Genomic DNA, 18,867 nt, shown 5'->3' with positions numbered 1-18,867 from the left:
GAGGCCTCTGTGGGTTCCCTGGTGGGTGGCCCTAGGCCCTGTGGGAGACAGACAGATAGATACGCCATGCAGAGAGACCTGGGGTATAGAGTTTATTTAGTGAGTTATGGAGGGGTTAGGAAAAGGGGGAGGGGGCAAATGGAGGAGAGGGATAGGAGAGAGAGTGGGGGAGGAGAGAGAGGAGCAAATGGGCTGGTGAGGAGGTGAGAGGTCTGCTAGCCTCAGTGGAAGGGGGGGGGCGAGTTTTGGAGTGGGCGGGGCCTGTCTCTTAAAGGGACAGAGTACCCAGGTGACAGACCAGGCCAGCAGATTATAACAGTGGGTCCCTCACAATCACCTACAACTGCAGCTCCAAGGGATCAGGCCTCCTTCTCTACATTCTGTGGGCACCTGCATTCACACGTTCATACACACACAGAGAAACATACATACACACAGACATTTTAAAAACTTTTTTAAGAAGGAAAAGTCGTTGAAGGTATTGACTCAGAAACATCTCCAATTCAGAAACATCTCTTTGGGCAGAGAGGGCTGGGGGAGGTCTGGACGCCTAGACAGAATGTGTCTGATAGAGCTCCGCCCTCAGTCTAGCAGAATTGTTATGCCCAGATCCGCGAAGTCCCCCAAAATCCAACAAGGAGACTGAGTCCCAAATGGAAAAGCAAAGAGCCTTTATTTTATACATTTGCAAACTCAGTCTCTCCGTGTGTCCAATATACTAGAATAACCGGAGAGCCCTGAGCTCAGTTAGAGTTGGGTTTTTATAGTAGTGAAGGTGGGGGTGAGGGATTTCTAGGGTTCAGGACCTCTGGTTGGCTGAACCCTAGAGTGTGTGTCCTGGTGAGTGTGTGCTGGCAGGTGATCCTATTACAGCGGTTGGAATGTTAGGCATTTCCTTTGGATGGTCTGTTCTTGGGTGGTGCTCAGGTAATCTCACTTTGTGGTTCTTCCTGCAGCCAGGTATTGCTTCAGGGTAAACTACTGAGACTCAGACCTCCATTAAACTTATCTATGGCTGAGTCCTGCACTGGCAGGTGAGAATGGGTGGAAGAACTTCCTTTGGATGGTCTGTTCCTAGCTTGTCGTGGCCCCTGAAACCTTCTATAGAAACACTCGTTCCTCAAATGAGGAAGCAAGGAGAGATGTGGCCCGTAGGGCTCTGAGAGAGCTTCCCCAAATCTCTTCCCCAGAATGGCTGCATCTTCCCTCAGTTTCTCAGTCAAGCATTAACCAAGCAGCCTCAGGGAAGGGATTTTTGCCCAAGTAAGAAAAGTCCCAAATCGATCAGATGAAGATAAACCGGGCTAGGGCCAAGGTAAGTATGTAAATCCTCCAAAGCAACCGTGATCTTCCTGGTAAGAGGGATGGGGAGAGGGGTATACATCATGAACAATCTCCATTGGTGGCTGTGAAAAAGGAGGAGCCACTAGCCAGGAATGTGGGAGGAGTCTAAGAACTGTCTGATGTCCAGCAAAGACTTGAGGAACTCTGCCTGCTAGCTACAGGGAATTGAATTCTGCTACAGCATTTGAGCTTGGAAGAAGACTCTGAGCTCTGGCAGGGAATGCAGCTCATCCCAAACCTTGACTCATTGCTTGCTTGCTTGCTTGGTTGACTGACTGATTGATTATTCAGTCTGTTAAGACCCTGAGCAGAGAATCCAGACATACATGCCATACTATGGTGTTCTGGTCTGCAGAACTGTAAGATAACAGGTGCCTGTTGCTTGAAGGTGCTAAATGGATGATTATTTGTTAGACTGCATTGGAAACGAATACGGAAGGCAAGCAGCAAAATGATAGCGTTCCTATTCTGTAGCTGGTAACAGGGCCCAAGCTGGTGATCAGCACTGAATCTTAGGATTTTCCCATCTGTATTTGAAACGGTACCTTCACGGGCTACTCAACAGCTGCTTTTGTGAAGGGATCGCCCACACCTTCCTGCGGGCTGTGCTTACAGAGACTGTAGTAGATTTACCCAGCACAGTGTCTCCAACGGGTGCCGACGCTAACGTGCTAAAGCTAGCAGGCCACTGCTATAGGGCAGGGCTTTTTAAACTGCAGTACATGCTTGGATCGCCTGGGGAGATTTTTTTTTTCATTTTTTTTTATTGATAAAAGGAGGATAAAGAAAAGAAAAAAAAACCAATTTCCACCTCCTCCCACCAGCCTCCCATTTCCCTCCCCCTCCTCCCACTCTTCTCCCCCTCCTCCCACTCTTCTCCCCCTCCTCCCACTCTTCTCCCCCTCCTCCCACCCCTCTCCCCTTCCCACCTGGGGAGATTTTTAAATGCGGATTTGTACAGCAAGTCTGGGCTGGACCCAAGATTCAGCATTTTCTAGACAGTTCTAATGCTGTCAGTCTTTCTGATCAGGGGCCTCTGTGCTTAGTATGACAGGAAAGATGTGGTGTCCAAAGACTCAAGAAAACAGAAGCGGACAGATCTATCATGTCTGTGTTCTCAAATTTAGCTATGAACCCAATCACCCGTAAGATTTTTTAAAATGTAGATTTCTGAGCAGCAATCCATCAGTTTCAGATGCCGTCGAACTGATGGGAGCCTGAGACTCTGCCTGTCTGAAAAATCAAAAGTGCTGCTGCCGCTGCTGGTCCAGGGACCACACCTGCCAACCTGGAGAGCCAGCTGCCAAGCATCATACATTCATTTTACACTAGGTGCTTAGTGATGCACCTGGGGGAGTTTGTAATGTGCGTGTGCATGCGTGTGCGCGTGTGTGTGCGCATGTGTGTGTGATGTATGTGCATGCATGAGTGTGTACACTATACATGTGTGCAGGCATGTAAAGGACAGAGGGTAACATTGGGTATCTTCCTTACTCACTCTCCCCATTATTTATTAGTATCATTATTATATTTTTTATTTACCTACTTATTTAGTGTGGAGGGGGTGCACGCCATGGTATGTGTATGACGCTGGAAGAAAGCTTACGGGAATCTCTTCTTCCACACCTTGGGGTCCAGGAATCAGACTCAGGTGATGAAAGCATCTTTACCGGCTGAGTCAGCTCGCTGACCCTCTCCATCTTAATTTCGAAACAAAGTCCCTCACTGAACCTGAAGCGTGTCAACCAGCTGGCCAATAAGCTGCTGGGATCTGCCTGTCCCCAAAGCCCTGGGGTGACACACACACACACCGAGCTAGCATGGGTGGCAGAGAGTCGAACTCAGGTCCTCAGGCTTGTGTGCAGGCGGTTAACCAACTGTGGCTTCTATCCAGAGGAGAGCTCGTTCCATCCAAAGAAGCTCAACGTCCTCAGCCCCATCGCCTTTTCATATCTTTTTGGGGGAGCATCCTGCGTTCCTTCCCCATATCTCAGTTTCCCTCTTCCCACCCAGGACTTTGTCTTGATGTAAGGGACTTGGTGGGACCGTTTATTTATTAGATGCTGCAAATCTACAACCCCAATAATCAGCCCCGACCCTTGGTTTGCAGGCATATGTATCTATCCCATAATCGCCAGAAATCAAGGCATCTCTTAAAGCTGCCACAAAGCATTCTGGTCTTTACTCTTTTTTTTTTTCCTTTCCGTAGCAACTTTCCCTGTGTAAACTTCACAAGGTGGTAAGCAGAAGTCCTTGGGTTCTACTGTTCTGTACCCACACTGGTTGCCAGCGCAGATTAATGCCGCTCACCAGACTGAGGCCCCCTCCCTCGGCTGCATTTTGTCACGTGCCCCCACGGCTGCTGAGCCGAGGTGCGACGACGCGTTAACACATGCTAGACAAGCAGAGGACCCATTTCCTAATTGTTCCCCAGCAGTAGGACTGACTGCCTTCCTCAGATACACCAGCCAGGATCCCATCGTGAAGATTACACAATTATTACATCAGGCTGAGTTCAAACCGGAAAAGAAAAAGAAAAAAAAAAGATACAACGTGGAAATGAATACAACGGAAGGTTTTATGAAGGGCCCGTTTATGAAGTCTTGCACAGGGTACAGGGGACCCACAAGGGATCACAGAGCTAATAACCACAGTATTATTAATACTGCTAGGCCTGAAGGGCTGAAGCGAGTGAACAGTTTTCCAAATCCACATGGAAATATCCGTAGAGCCAACCAATGAGAGTGAAGTAGTGCTTTTGGTCAGAGGACGCAGGCAGCCCACGTGGGCTCTGTGTGACGCTGTACTGCTGAGCCGAGAGAGGAGTCCCAGGCAGGGAATGGGATGCTTTGGCCCAGCTCACGCAGGTCAGCACCACTAGTCAGAGAGCAGGAAAACACAGGGGGGAAAACGGAACGGAGAAGGTAGAGGGTAGCTATGGATGGTGGCTCTCCTAGGTTTTTTTTTTTTTTTTTTTTTTTTTTTTTTGACACACTTACCGTTTATCCCCTTTCCATTTCAGTCTGCCGCCACCTTGCTCTTTGCTTTCTATCCGTCTTGCCTGGTTTGGCTAGGTTTTTGTTCCACTGTTTCTCTAGCCCTGTCTTCATTGGGACGAGCTGTTCATCCCATTATTCCCTTCCTCCCTGTGTTATGCGCATCACACATTTTCCTGTGGTGAGAAAATAAAGCGGAGAGGGAAGATGGCTTACAAGAGCAAGTTTACTTCGTCTCACGAGCTCCCGTACTTCAGTAGCTGCTCAGTTGGCAACACTACCGGCCCGGGAGGAGACCGAACATCACGGAAGGGAGAATGTGATGAAGCCAAGCAGCTTACCTGGTGGTGGGCAGGAAGCAGAGAGCATGCCCGTGCTGGGGGCTTCTGGGTCTTTTACCTTTGAGCCCTGGTCCTCAAGGCTATTGAACAGTACTGACCACAGTCAGGACTGATCATTCCCCCTCAGCTGCTGCCCAACCTGGCAACGTCCTCCGGGTCTGCCCTCACAGATACACCCAGAGGTGTGCTTTAATCTCTTAGGTATTTCTATTTTTTTAAAGATTTATTTATTTATTAAACATACAGTGTTTTGAAACATAAAGTGTTCTGTCTGCGTGTATGCCTGCAGGCCAGAAGAGGGCACAAGATCTCATTACAGATGGTTGTGAGCCACCATGTGGTTGCCAGGAATTGAACTCAGAACCTCTGAAAGAGCAGCCAGTGCTCTTAACCTCTAAGCCATCTCTCCAGCCCTCTTAGGTATTTCTAAATCAAATCCAGTTGTCAATCAAAATTAACCATCACACCCATTATTTTGACATTTTCTCCTTATTCAGTGGTTTCTATAGGCATAGATGATTATATATAGAAATATATGTAGATGCATATAAACCTGACATGAATTCATATGTGTATGGATAGGTTTACATACATACACACTTTTTTCTTATTCTGTCAATTAAGAGTCTAGAAGAAATGACATATTAATGTTAATGCCCACATCTAATGCAATTCTCAAAGAAAGCAAGGGTCCCTCTCTGCAAAAAATCAAAATAACAGTAGACAAACAAGAAGAGCCACGCTGGGTGTGAAGGTGCCTACTACTGTTCTGTAGTACATTACAGAAAAGAAATGCCTTAAGACAAACCCAGGCATAGTGGCACACGCCTTTAATGCCAGCACTCGGGTGGCAGAGGCAGGCGGATCATAGTCTTCCATGCCTATCATCTCAGTCCTTGGGACACTGTGGTAAAAGCCTGGCCAGCCTGGGATGCACAGTATAAACCAAGGTATAACCGTCGAGTGGGAAAGGAGGCGTCTCTCTTGCTCACCAGCTCTGAATGATGGATGTAGATGCTGTGTCCCCAAGGAGCCACAATATAATTCTTGCTCATTTAACTGTGGCCTGGCTATCACGACTCTTTCAAAGGAGTGCCATAAGGGAAAGAGGAAAAGGAATAATTTCATAGTGAAGCGACCTAGCAATGCTACCCCAGACCAAGGTGAGCATCAGCAGAGACCGGCGATATGGTAATGTTCCCCTTGATGCTCTGTGATGAAATTGGAACTTTAACACTGCTCTTCCTCTCAGACACAGATCATCCGGCTCTGGTGCATGCAGGGAAAAAAATCCATATAATTCCAATCTAGTCTTGACAAAAATATCAGACAAATCTGAACTGAGGGACAGCCTATAACACAAGCCACCAGGGCTCCTTCGGGCTACTAAGGATAGAAAAATGAGGAAGGCTTAAAAAGCTACCATAGCCAAGAGAAGCCCAAGGAGACACAAATAAATGTACTAGAGCATCTTAGATCAGGTCCTCAACAGGAAATGATGTTATGTAAGAATTAAAGAAATATAAAATGCCATCTTTAGTTGACAGTATATCAGTGCCTGCGACCCCAACACTAGGGAGGAGGAGATGGGAAGATCAGGAATTCAAAGTCATTCTTAGCGACATGACCAGACTGGGAAACATAATGCCCTGTCACATAAACAAACAAGTAAAAGACAGGGGGCTAAAGAGATGGTTCAATGGTTAGGAACACTGCTCTGATCTTGCAGAGGACCTGGGTTCAATTCCTAACATCTGTGTCAGCTGATTCCTAACAACCTGTAGCTCCAGCGCCAGGGGATCTGATGGTTCTGACCACCAAGGGTATAGGCACTCATGTACACATACTCACATGTGTACAAATAAGTAAAAATAAGCTGGGTGGGTGGTGGCTCACACCTTCAATCCCAGCACCCAGGAGGCAGAGGCAGGTGGATTTCTGTAAGTTCGAGACAAGCCTGGTCTGCAGAGTGAGTTCCAGGACAGCTAGGACTGTTACACAAAGAAACTCTGCCTCAATAAACCAAACCAAACAAAAAAACTAAATATAATAATAATAATATCTTTTCAAAATGTTAGTGTTGAAGCTTTTGTCATGGTGGCGCACACCTTTAATCCCAGCACTCAGAAGGCAGAGCCAGGTGGATCTCTGTGAGTTCAAGGTCAGCCTGCTCTACATAGAAAGTTCCAGACTTGCCAGAACTATATAGTGAGGAGCTGTCTCAAAATAAAAAAGTGTCAAAGTTGACACTAATCACGGCAGAAACGCAACATGTTGATGGAGGAAGAGTCAACGTGGGACCTGGGGGCCTCTCCATACTGTCCCTCAGCTTCTCTGCAATTCTAAAGCTATTCTGCAATTGAAAAAAAATATTTCTAAAAATATATGACTGCCGGACTCACTGCCTTAGATTAGCATTTGCATTATGTGTCAGACAACATAAGGGCTTGACAGTCGTTTACTTTCATCTCTCGTCCGCCCTCTGGGTAGGTCTTGTCATCTGTTTTATGTCTGTCTATTCTAAATCCCACAAAGCACTATGTATGGCTTTATTTGTTGTTGTTGTTGTTGTGTATTACTATAGTGGGTGAAGGCGTGCATGTGGCGGTCAGGAGACAACTCTGAAACCAGCTCTCTCCTTCCTTTAGTAGGTTCCAAGGATTGAACTCAGGTCGCCAGGCCTGCCCAGAGCACTTTATCAACCGAGCGGCCTTGCCAGCCCTGAAGTAGATTTTTCTGAGATTATTCCTGTGATAGAGTCCTGGCTGGCCTGGGGCTCCCTATTGAGGAGTTCCAAATTTGCCATCCTCCTGCCTTTGCCTCCTGAGTGCTGGGTTACAGGTGAGCATCACCACACCCAGCTTGGTCCTTGTGGCTTTGAGTTTTCAAGACAGGGTCTTAAGTATCCCAAACTGACCTTGAACTCACTTGTACCAAAGATGACCTTGAACTTCTGATTCCCCTGCCTCTACATCCTGCATCCTGGGATTGTCATGCACCATGACAACCTTAGGACCTGCTGGGAATAAGACTCATGGCCTTATACACACCAGATAAGTACTCTGTCACAGCTGACTGTTTTATAAACACACACATGTGCTTAATAAGTGCATAAATGTCTATATGATAAGTGTAAGAGTAGCTATCTGTATATCTGTGTGCATTCCTCCTCATCCTGCCAAGTCCTTTACGCTTCCTCCTGCATCAGTATGCTTCAGTCTAGAATTCTTTTTACTTTACCTCAAGCCTCCCTTCTTTTCTCCCTCTCTCTCCCTCTCTGTCTCTCCTTGGTCTCTCTGTGCCTTTCTATCTCCCTCTCTGCCACTGTTCCTCTCTCTTGTCTCCCCGCCCCCTTCCTTCTCCTCTCTCTAATTTTCAGTATGTTGCCCAAACAGGCCTTGAATTCCTGAGCTCAAGTTATCCTCCTGCCTTAAGTCCCTGAGAAGCGAGGGAGGACAGACATGTGCCGCCATGCCCAGATTGAAACTTCCCCGAATAGTTTTGTGGGAGAGCTCCCGATGACAAGCTGGCTCAGCTTTTGTTTGTTGGGAAATGCCTCTGTTTTACTTTAGTTTCTGAAACGTGGTCACACTGGATTTAGATTCGAGACTGGAAGCTTTCAGTTGTCTCTGCCATCCACGGTTCCTGTTGAGGACTCTGTCGTGAGCCTCCGATACTTCCATGTGACAGTCACCTGTCCCTTCCCTTCCTCAGTCATTAGGAAGACACTTTTCTTTCTTTTCTAAGATTCTATTTTAAAATATTTATTTATTTATTTTGTGGTGGGAGTGGGTGGGAGGGTGTTGGTGTGGGTGTGGTGTGTGCACCACATATGGGCAGGTGCTCCCAGAGTTCAGAAGAGGGAGCCCCTGGGGCTGGAGACGTAGGCCATTGTGATTGGCCTGGTCTGAGTTCTGCGAACTGAGCCCCAGTCCTCTGCCTTTAGACAAGCAGCCAGTACTCCTAACCACTGCAAGAGAATTTACAAAAATATTTAATACATAAATACATAAAAATGTTTAAATGTGCATCCTGTAACTATGGTTACCCACCTGTACAAGACCTGAACAAAACTGGGCTCTTAAACGTTCCTTCACAGATCGGAGTGGGAGAAGAAGGTGTTTTGGGGCCCTACCCCTCCCTGAGGAGTTTGTTGATGGTTGTCAGGGTAAGGGAGACCATTTTCTTCGGTGCTGTAGCCATTGTTAAACTGGCCATACTCCAGTAACTAACCCCTAACCGTGCTCAGATAAGCAACTCTAATTAAACGTAATGGGTCCAAAAAGAAAAGGAAAGATATGTGTGTAGAAAAGGGATTGGTTAGGAAGAACGGGGTCAGTACGAGTGAGGGGTGGGGAAGAGGGGGGAACAGGGAGAATCATAGCGCACTGCCTATGTGTGCAAAAAGGGCAAAAAGGATATTTAGTTCAGAAGCATAATCGCATCAAAGCTGTTTTCAAATGCCGTTGCCTATGTTGACCGCTTTAAAAAATAAACAGATGTTTTTTAAATGTGTATGAACTCATATTCTTTGGAAGTTTATCAGTGCGAACTGAGGTCTCTATGATAAACGTGTTCTTCTGTGGAAAATCTGTTTTATTCTGCTGGCAATTGGGGGCACTACAAACTCAGAATCAAGTGAAATTTGAGGCTTAAGACGTTACAAAAGCACAGTAATAAGACATCATTTGCAAGCGAGTGCAGGCCGGTGGCTGGGAGACAGGATCCTCGCTGCCTTTTCTGCTGCTGGGACTTCCATAGCCCCCTCACTTCTCCAGTTTATCCTCAATCAACTTCTTCGGATGGGTTCCGACCCAACCGCCCCACCCGTCAGGACTCAGATTTCAACTCTCCCCTCTGCATTTTGCTTGGCCACAGGGACTGGCAGGTGTCACTTGGCAACACTTGCTCCAGCTGGAATTTTCCTGGTATAGAACTCTCTCCTTGTTTCTGATCATTTCCCTTCCTTTCCTGACAACATTGCCATGCCTTTAAAAAGAAAGATGCTTTTTTGCATTTCATCCAGCATTTTAAGTACTCTATACTGGGAGAGGGTTCTACAGACAGCTATCGCTGGAAATAGACTACAGTCAGCCTTCGTGAGGGATTGGCTCCGAGACCACCTAAGGATGCCAAAATCCACCGATGCTCAAGCCCCTTATATAAATGGCATCGTATTTGCATATAACCTACACATCACACTTTAATTCATCTACAAATTACTTATAATCCCTATTACAATGTAAGTGCTGCACGAATAGTTGTTATAAAATACTATTTGGAGAGCAAAGACGAGAAGAGAGGTTGGGGCAGGCATATTTCCTTCCCAAGTATTGACAGTTCCAGGGTTGTTTGAATCCATATATGCAGTTTGGGAGAGCTAACTGTATTCGTGTGTTGTTGCTATTGCTTTAACCTACTTGGGATTTTCTTTAGGAGTGTGTGTGTATGTGTGTGTGTGTGTGTGTGTGTGCGCGCGCGCGTGCCACTCTATGTACCTAAGGGCCGCGGACTAGCAAACTTTCTATTCTCCTGCCTCCTCCCCCATCTCATCCACAGGAGTGCTGGGATTACAGCTGTGTGCCACCACATCCATCTTCTTTACACAGATTAAGAACTCAAGTCATTAGGCAGGCACTTTTACCCACCGAGTCATGTTGCTAGCCTGGAATTTGGTTTTTGTTTTGTTTTGTCTTTTGAGACAGGGTTTCTCTGTGTAGCAGTCCTGACTGTCACAGAACTCGCTTGGTAGCCCAGGCTGGCCTCAAACTCATTGAGATCCACCTGCCTCTGCCTCCTAAGTGCTGGGATTAAAGGCCAGTGCCACTAACACCTGGCCTGGAATTTGGTTTGATTTACTTGCTGTCTTAGTCGGGGTTTCTATTGCTGTGAAGAGACACAATGACCGTGGCACTTTTACAAAGGAAAACATTTAACAGTTCAGAGGTTTAGTTCATTGTCATCATAGCAGGAAGTAGGGTGCCACAGACAGACATGATGTTGAAGAAGGAGCATCTGAAATATCAAAACCCGCCCCCAGTGACACCCTCCCTCCAATAAGACCAGACCTCTCCAACAAGGTCATACCTCCGAATAGTGCCACTCACTATGAGCCTATGGGGGCCATTTTTATTCAAACCACAACATTTACTATTTATTTAGATGATTAGTATTTGTGGGGAGGCATGTACATGTGAGTACAGGTACCTGAGAAACCCCAAAGGGTCAGAGTTCCCTGGAGCCAGAGTTACAGGCTGTTGTAAGTTAAACAACATGCACACTGGGAACTGAATTCAGATCCTTAGTGTAGACTGAGAACACTTGTTCATTTCCCAGCCATCCAGACCTGAATAATCACACAGAAACTATATTAATTACAACATTGTTTGGCCAGCAGCTCAGGTGTAGGTCTAGCTAGCTGTTACATCTTAAATTAACCCATTTCTATCTATCTATGCATCACCACAAGGTTGTAGCCTACTGGTAGGCATCTTTCTCCTTCGGCAGCTACATGACATCTCCTTGGCTCTGCCTACTTTCTATATATATTTCTGCCAGCCTGGCTATATTCGTCCCTGCCATAGGTCAAAGCAGCTTTATTCATTAACCAATAAAAGCAACACATATACAAAAGGACATCCCACATTACCTCCCCTTTTCTGTCTAAATAAAAAGGAAGGTTTTAACTTTAACATAGTAAAGTTACATATAAAAACAGCTATTAAGCAAGAATTACACTTACAATATTTCTTTGAGTCTAAAGTTTCATATCTAATTTATCTTTTATCATAACTATGGAAAAGTATACTGTAACTATCTGTCTTAAACTCTTCAAAGACCCCAGAAGGATATACTATCACATAAGTAAACAGGGAGTGCATTGTAGCAACTTATAAAACTCTAGAATTGACAGAGACATCGAGCTGACTGGGCAGTCACCCAAAGTTCTTCTATAATGTTGGGGCATCCATCTTCAGCCTACAGGTCCATAGTATCTGGCAGATTTTCCATGAGGCAAGGAATTTGAAAGAATGTTCTGCCTTGTAATGGTAAAGTTCATCAATTGCTCTCTTCTGTGTCCTGCAGAATGCCTGATAGTTTCTTCTGTGAAACAGGAACCCTGAAGGACCATCCCATCTTTTGGAAAGTTCAGCAGTCACTCTTCTGTGAATCCTGCATGTCCAGTTCAAACAGCAAATCATAAAGCAGTCCAGGCAAGAGCAGTTTCTTGCCCAAATGGCTAGCAAACTCCATAAGGAGCCCCTACGATGCCCATCATCTTGAAATAGATTGTCACTGCTAGTAGCAAATGCATCTCACGGTTGAGAAAAGTCTAAGTTCTTAAAACATTTTTAAATGCCATATTCTGTTAGTTTCCAAAAGATCTGAAGAATATCTAGCCATCTGAAATATATCTCTGTACATCTAGAAAACCTAACTAACATGACTACAGTTTGACTATTATAGATGACTATTAATCTGTAATTTTAATTATATAAATGAGCTGCACAAACATAATACCTTAAACAAGAGCAGAAGTACATAAACACAGTGTAACAAACTGACCATAAATTTGTATCAATAAACCAAGATCCATATCAATGCAAAGTATTCATCTCTATATCATATCCCCCTTAATTTTTTTTTTTAGAAATTTACTCTGACCATTAATCACTTATATAGAAACCATCATTTTGGGAATTTGGACATAGTTTTCTCCAAACTTTTTCCTGCTGTTTGTTGGGCTAATATTTTTAGAGTTCATGGAGATCTTTCAGGGAGTCTTGCTCTATCAAACCACATTAGCCTGGAAGGAACCCATAAGTTCTCATCTTCTGTGGAAACAAAAGCAAAACCTCTTATCCAAAGCAACATATCCTTAGACCCAATTTTTTTTTTTGAATTTTTGAGACAGGGTTTCTCCGAAGCTTTGGTTCCTGTCCTGGAACTAGCTCTTGTAGACCAGGCTGGCCTCGAACTCACAGAGATCTGCCTGCCTCTGCCTCCCTAGTGCTGGGATTAAAGGCGTGTGCCACCACCGCCCGGCCCTTAGACCCAAATTTTGAAGTTAAGATACCTTTATGTTGGTTTAACTTAGTAGTCCCCAGAATCAAATGTCTCTCTGCAGCCAAAAACTTCAAAGAAAACACAATAATAGACATTATCCAGACTCTCTGTGTATATTCCATCTTTTTTTAAAAAAAAAAAGATTTATTTATTTATTATGTATACAACAGTCCTTCCATGTATGCATGCATGCCAGAAGAGGGCACCAAATCTCGTTATAGATGACTGTGAACCACCACGTGGTTGCTGGGAATTGAACTCAGGACCTCTGGAAGAGTAGTCAGTGCTCTTAACTTCTGAGCCATCTCTCCAGCCCCCTATATTCCATCTTTATGTGGCTTATTTTTCTCTATTCCTTTAATCTATGACTGTACTCTTTACTGTCTCTTTAATGACTTTGTTTTATTTTTTAAAACCATTTACTTCTTTTTATAACTATCTATACACTTTTTCCTTTCTCTCCAAAGCCTACGTACATTTTTTTTTTAAAACACACTGTGTCTCGTTTAGAGGTCTTTTATGTCTGAATCTGTCCCAGAAATCCTTTTCTGACAAGGAACATTTTAAAATGGTAAGCAGTGTGGTCACAGCAGTCCTTGGTGCTGGCTTTCTCTCTCTCTCTCTCTCTCTCTCTCTCTCTCTCTCTCTCTCTCTCTCTCTCGGCCTTTCAATATGGCGGAGGTACATTTACTGCCAGCCAGGGCTACATACTGAAACCCTATCTCAATTCTTTTTTAATTTTTAGATATTTCTACCACACAAGAAAGTTTACTCATGCTCTGTCCTGGATACCCCACCACCACCCCTGCAGCTAGCAGCAACCACAACCGACTTCCAACACCCCAGTCTAGCTTTTACCCCAGAACTCAAGGAAGAGCATAGTAACTATTTCAGGCTTCTTAGACCAGGCATAGTTACCCCCACTTCCCTGCATAGTTACTCCCCCTCCCTCCTTCCTTCTCCTCTTTTATAGCCCTTAAAAATGAGAAAAATTGGGGAGACAGGAGAGAGGGAGGAGAGCAGACAAAAATGTATAGTTCAATAAAAAACAATTTAAAAATGAGAAAAATTTGTGAGGCGGTGGCAGGCGGAGCTCTGTGAGTTCAAGGTCAGCCTGGTCTATATAGCAAGTTCCAGGACAGCAGACAGCCAGGACTGTGTGATAGAGAGATTTTGTCTCAGAATAATAAGAAGAAGAAGGAAGAAGAAGAAGAGGAGGAGGAGAAGTTAATTTTTGAAATGTAAAGATAAAATTGAGGCTAGAGATAGCTCAGTGCTTAGGATCACCTGATGGATACAGGTTCAATTCCCAGCATACTCCTGGTGGTTCACAAGCATCTATAATTCCAGTTCCAGGGGATCCAATCTCCTGTTCTGATCTCCTTGGGCAACAGGTACACACAAACATGCCAGCAACACAGCCACACACATAAAATAAAAATTTTTAACTAAAAATTAATTTATTTACTTTTAACAGGCAATTCTATTTCATTTTTTATTTTTATTGTATATTATATGGGTGTTTTGATTGTCATAGAGGCCAGAAGATGGCATTAGATTCCTGGAATTGGAGTGACAATACTTGTGAGCTGTGATGTGGGTGCTGGAATCAAACCTGGGTCCTCTGGAGGAACAGCCACTACTTTTAACCACTGAGTCATCTCTCCAGTTTCTTTCTTTTCTTCTTTTCTTTTCCTGTCTTTCTTTCTTTCTTTCTTCTTCTTCTTTTTTTTTTTTTGTGCTTAATCTGAGGTTCAAGATTGATGTGGGATTCCCCTCTGTATGCTGTGAATATGTTTTATTATCATCGGTTAATAAAAAAGCTGCTTTGGCCTGTGGCAAGGCAGAATAGAGCTAGGTGGAGAAAACTAAACTGAATGCTCAGAGAAAGTAGGCAGAGTCAAAGAGATGCCTTCTAGCTACCAAAGGAGACAGACGCCTGGGAACCTTACCAGTAAACCACGAGCTTCATGGTAAAATATAAAATAATAAAAATAGGTTAATTTTTTACATCTTACATCTTAAGATGTAAGAGCTAGCTAGAAATATGCTTAAGCTATTGGCCAAGCAGTATTATAATTAATAGTTTCTGTGCGATTGTTTCAGGTCTGGGCAGCCAGGAAACGAACAAGCAGCCTCCGCCTACATAAGGTATAGCTCAGGGATATAGTACTTGTCCATCATATCGAAGCCCCGTGTTGGGACTAACCATTCTTACTTGACTCAGTGCCATACAAAAGCAGGCACTGGGGCTGAGCAGATGGTACCATGGGCAAAGTGCCTGCCATACAAGAGTGAGGACAGGAGTTCAGATCCCAGCTTCTTTTTCAGGGCTTTTTGAACTGTTATTGCATTATCTCCTGGATCCTATTGTTTCTGGTGAGAAGCTGACTAAAATTCTTACCTTACCCAAATACACACAGTGTGCCTTCTTCTCTCACCGCCTTTAAGATGTTTCTTTATGTGGGAAGTTCAACAGCTTCTTGTTTGTTTGTTTGCTTGTTTTTGAGATAGGGTCTTACTATGTAGCTCTGACTATACTGGAATTCACTACATAGACCAGACTATATAGACCTCAAACTATCAAAGATCTGCCTGTTCCTGCCTTCTGAGTTCTGGGATTAAAGGCATGGACCATCATCATCCAGTTTCATGTACACAGATATAATTATCCTTGTATTGCTCCATCTTGAAATTTTCTGAGGTAAATGGGTCTGGGGTTGTTATAAAATTAAAATCAGATTTGGAACGTGTTTCAGGCAGAACTTCTATGAATAGGACTCAGATGTCTCCTGTCCCATTCTATTTCTCTTTTCCTATGTGGTCCCAGCTATATGGCTGTCACCACTTGATTCTAGCACACATGCAATCGATAAACTGTTACCTCTGTTTTTTCTTCCTTCCACCCACCTCCGTCTCTGCTTCTGACGTGGGATTCCCCTCTGTATGCTCTGAATACCATTGATTAATAAAGAAGTTGCGGAGCCTGGGACCTCTGAGGGAGTAGGCCTGAGCCAGGTCTCTGGGCACACCTGAGTCTGGGACCTCTGAGGGAGAAGATCAGAGCCAGAGACCTTTGCAGAACCAACCCCAAGCCAGAGACCTCCACAGCAGCAGATCCAGACCAGGGACATTTACAGAAACAACTCCATGGGCCAACTGCTTACTAGAGTTAAGGTGGTGAGCTCGATTCCCACCCAGCCATCCCAGAGCTGGTGGTAAGGTACCTCCAGCATATTGAAAGTCTGAGAGAGGTGGAGCCAGCATCCAGGGCGGCCACAAACACATTACTTACCATTTTAAAGTGCTCCTGGTCAGAAAATAATTACAGATAAGCAATAAAGACAGATTCAGACAGAAATAAACCTCGGAACAGGTCATAGTGTGTTTTTTTTAAATGTATGTAGGCTTGGAAGAGAGAAGAGAGTATAGAGAGTTATAAAAAGAAGTTTAAAAAAGTAAAGTCTTTAAAGAAACAGAGTATAGACAGTCATAGACTAAAGGAGTAGAGAAAATAAGCCATGTAAAGATGGACTATAAACAGAGAGTCTGGATTATGTCTATTGTTGTTTTCTTTGAAGTTTTTGACTGCAGAGACATTTGATTCTGGGGACTGCTAAGTTAAACCAATATAAAGATATTTAGACTTCAAAATTTGGGTCTAAGGATATGTTGCTTTGGAAAAGAGATTCTGCTTTTGTTTCCACAGAAGACGAAAACCTGTGGATATCTTCCAGACTAATGTGGTTTGATGGACCCCTTGAAAAATCTCTGTGATCCCCCCAAAAGAAAATACCTCACCCAACAAAAAGCAAGAAGCAGTTTGGAGAGAACTATGCCCAAGTTTCCAAATATTGTTTACAAATGTTTATTTACATTTAAAGGGGGATATGCTATAAAGATTAATACTTTGCATTGGTATGAATCTTGGGTTGTTGATACAAATTTAAGGTCAATTTTGTAATATGTATATTTCTGCTCTTGATTAAGGTATTGTGTTTGTGCAGCTCATTTAAACTGTAATGTGTAATTAAGAAATACAGGTTGGTAGATAATAATCTATAAAGTCAAGCTTGTAATCAAGTTAGTTAGGTTTTCTAGATATATATAGAGAGAGATAGTTAGATGGGTATTCTTCAAACTTTCAAAGACTAACAGAATACGGCATTTAAAATGTTTAAGAACTTAAGACTTCTCATGACAATGAGACACATCTACTCCTGGAAGTACCAGTCTACTCCAAGATGATGGGCATCGAAGAGGCTCCTTATGGAGTTTGTTAGCCATTTGAACAAGAAACAGCTCTTGCTTGGACTGCTTGGTGTTATGCTGTATGAACTGGACATGCAGGACCCACAGAAAAATGACTACTGAAGTTGCCTAAAGAAGGTGAGACAGTTTTTTAGGGTTCCTGTGGGAGGGAGGTCCCACAAGCTGAAGAGGTCCTCTTGCCTTCACCCGCTACAGCTCTGGAGTCGCCAGCATGCACACACCTACTTTTTTTTTGGATTTTTTTTTTAATAAGAGAAAGTTTATTCTGGATTCAACTATGAAAAACCACGGATTAGTAACACAGGTTTACAATACCTCAAATACCATTTAATGTTGTAACAGTTTCATTAAGTCTTATAGTACAGAAGCAAATCCACTCGTAAACCATAAATCAAGATGCTTTCAAATATTTTGGTAAAATTATTAGGTAGGTGGTTACAGCAAAAAGGGAACTAGCCAGTTTGGATGCTCACCTTCCTAGACCTGGATGGAGCGGGGAGGACCTTGGACTTTCCACAGGGCAGGGAACCCTGACTACTCTTTGGACTGGAGAGGGAGGGGAAGAGGAAAGGGAGAGGAGGGGAGGGAAATGGGAGGCTGGGAGGAGGTGGAAATTTTTTTTAAGAAAAAAAAGTTAATAATAATTTAGGCAATATCAGAGGCCTAAGGCAGAGAGTTCCCTTTTTTTTTTATTTTTTTTGAGACAGGGTTTCTCCATAGCTTTTGGTTCCTGTCCTGGAACTAGCTCTTGTAGACCCACTTTTTATTTCCTTGATTTTTATTTTATGTGTGTTGGTGTTTTGCTTGCATGTATGTTAGTGCACCATATTCATGAAATGATCAAGGAGCCCATACAGGACATCAGACCCCTGAGACTGGATTTACAAACACTTGTGAGCCGCCATGTGAGTCCTGGGAACCAAACCTGGGTCATCTGGCATAGCAACCAGTGTTCTAACCACGGAGCCATCTCTCTAGCCTCTCTATCATAGTTTTGAGGTAAGGTCTCTCACTAACCTGGGGCTTATCATCTCAGCTAGACTGCTGTCCAGCAAGCCTCTGGGATCTGCCTGTCTTTGCTGTTACCCTGAAACCCACCAGCGCTGGGATTAAGGTGCTATGCTACCCCATCTGCCTTCTACATAGATTCTGGGGATCCAACTCAGGCTTTCATGTTTGCTTTACCCAAGAAGCCATCTCCCCATCCCAAATCTTAGAAGTTCATGGTTGCTTTTGCTTTAGGTATTATATCTAAGAAGCTCTAGTTTAATCCAAAGTCATAAAGATTTAGTTCCATATTTTCTTCTAAGTATTCTATAGTTTTAATTCTTACATTAAAATCTATGGTCCGTTTTGAGTTGACTTTTGTTCAAGGTGTGCAATGGGAAGGAGGTCTCAGCTCATTTCTTTGCAGGAATTACTTGCCATTGTTCATCAAAAAAAATTCTTCTTTCCCCTTACAAAACAGTCTTAACATATTTGCTGAAAATCAATTGGCCAGAGACCCTCCATTTTATTCTATCGCTTATTCTAAATGACTACCTTGCTGCCATACTGTGCCAATTACTATAGCTTTCTGGTATATTTTGGTTTTCTTTTTTTTTAACCTAGTTTGTGAAGTGACTAATAAATTCTGACACCATTATCAGACACAAATACGTTTGTCCATGCTAACGACATAGCTCCATAACATAGATCCCAGGGGGAATCTACACTGCAGAGAGGAACACAGACGACCTTGAAAAGGGCCATCCTGGCTCTTCTGTTGTTCAACCTCTCTTTTCCTCACCAAATCAGCTCTCTCTGACCTAAAGTCCCACGGTTCCATTGTGTTGCTCAAAGTGACA

This window comes from Microtus pennsylvanicus, chromosome 13 (assembly GCF_037038515.1).
Source record: "Microtus pennsylvanicus isolate mMicPen1 chromosome 13, mMicPen1.hap1, whole genome shotgun sequence".
Classification (NCBI taxonomy): Eukaryota; Metazoa; Chordata; class Mammalia; order Rodentia; family Cricetidae; genus Microtus; species Microtus pennsylvanicus.
The sequence above is the reverse complement of the archived record's forward strand: the minus strand, read 5'-3'. Positions refer to the sequence as shown.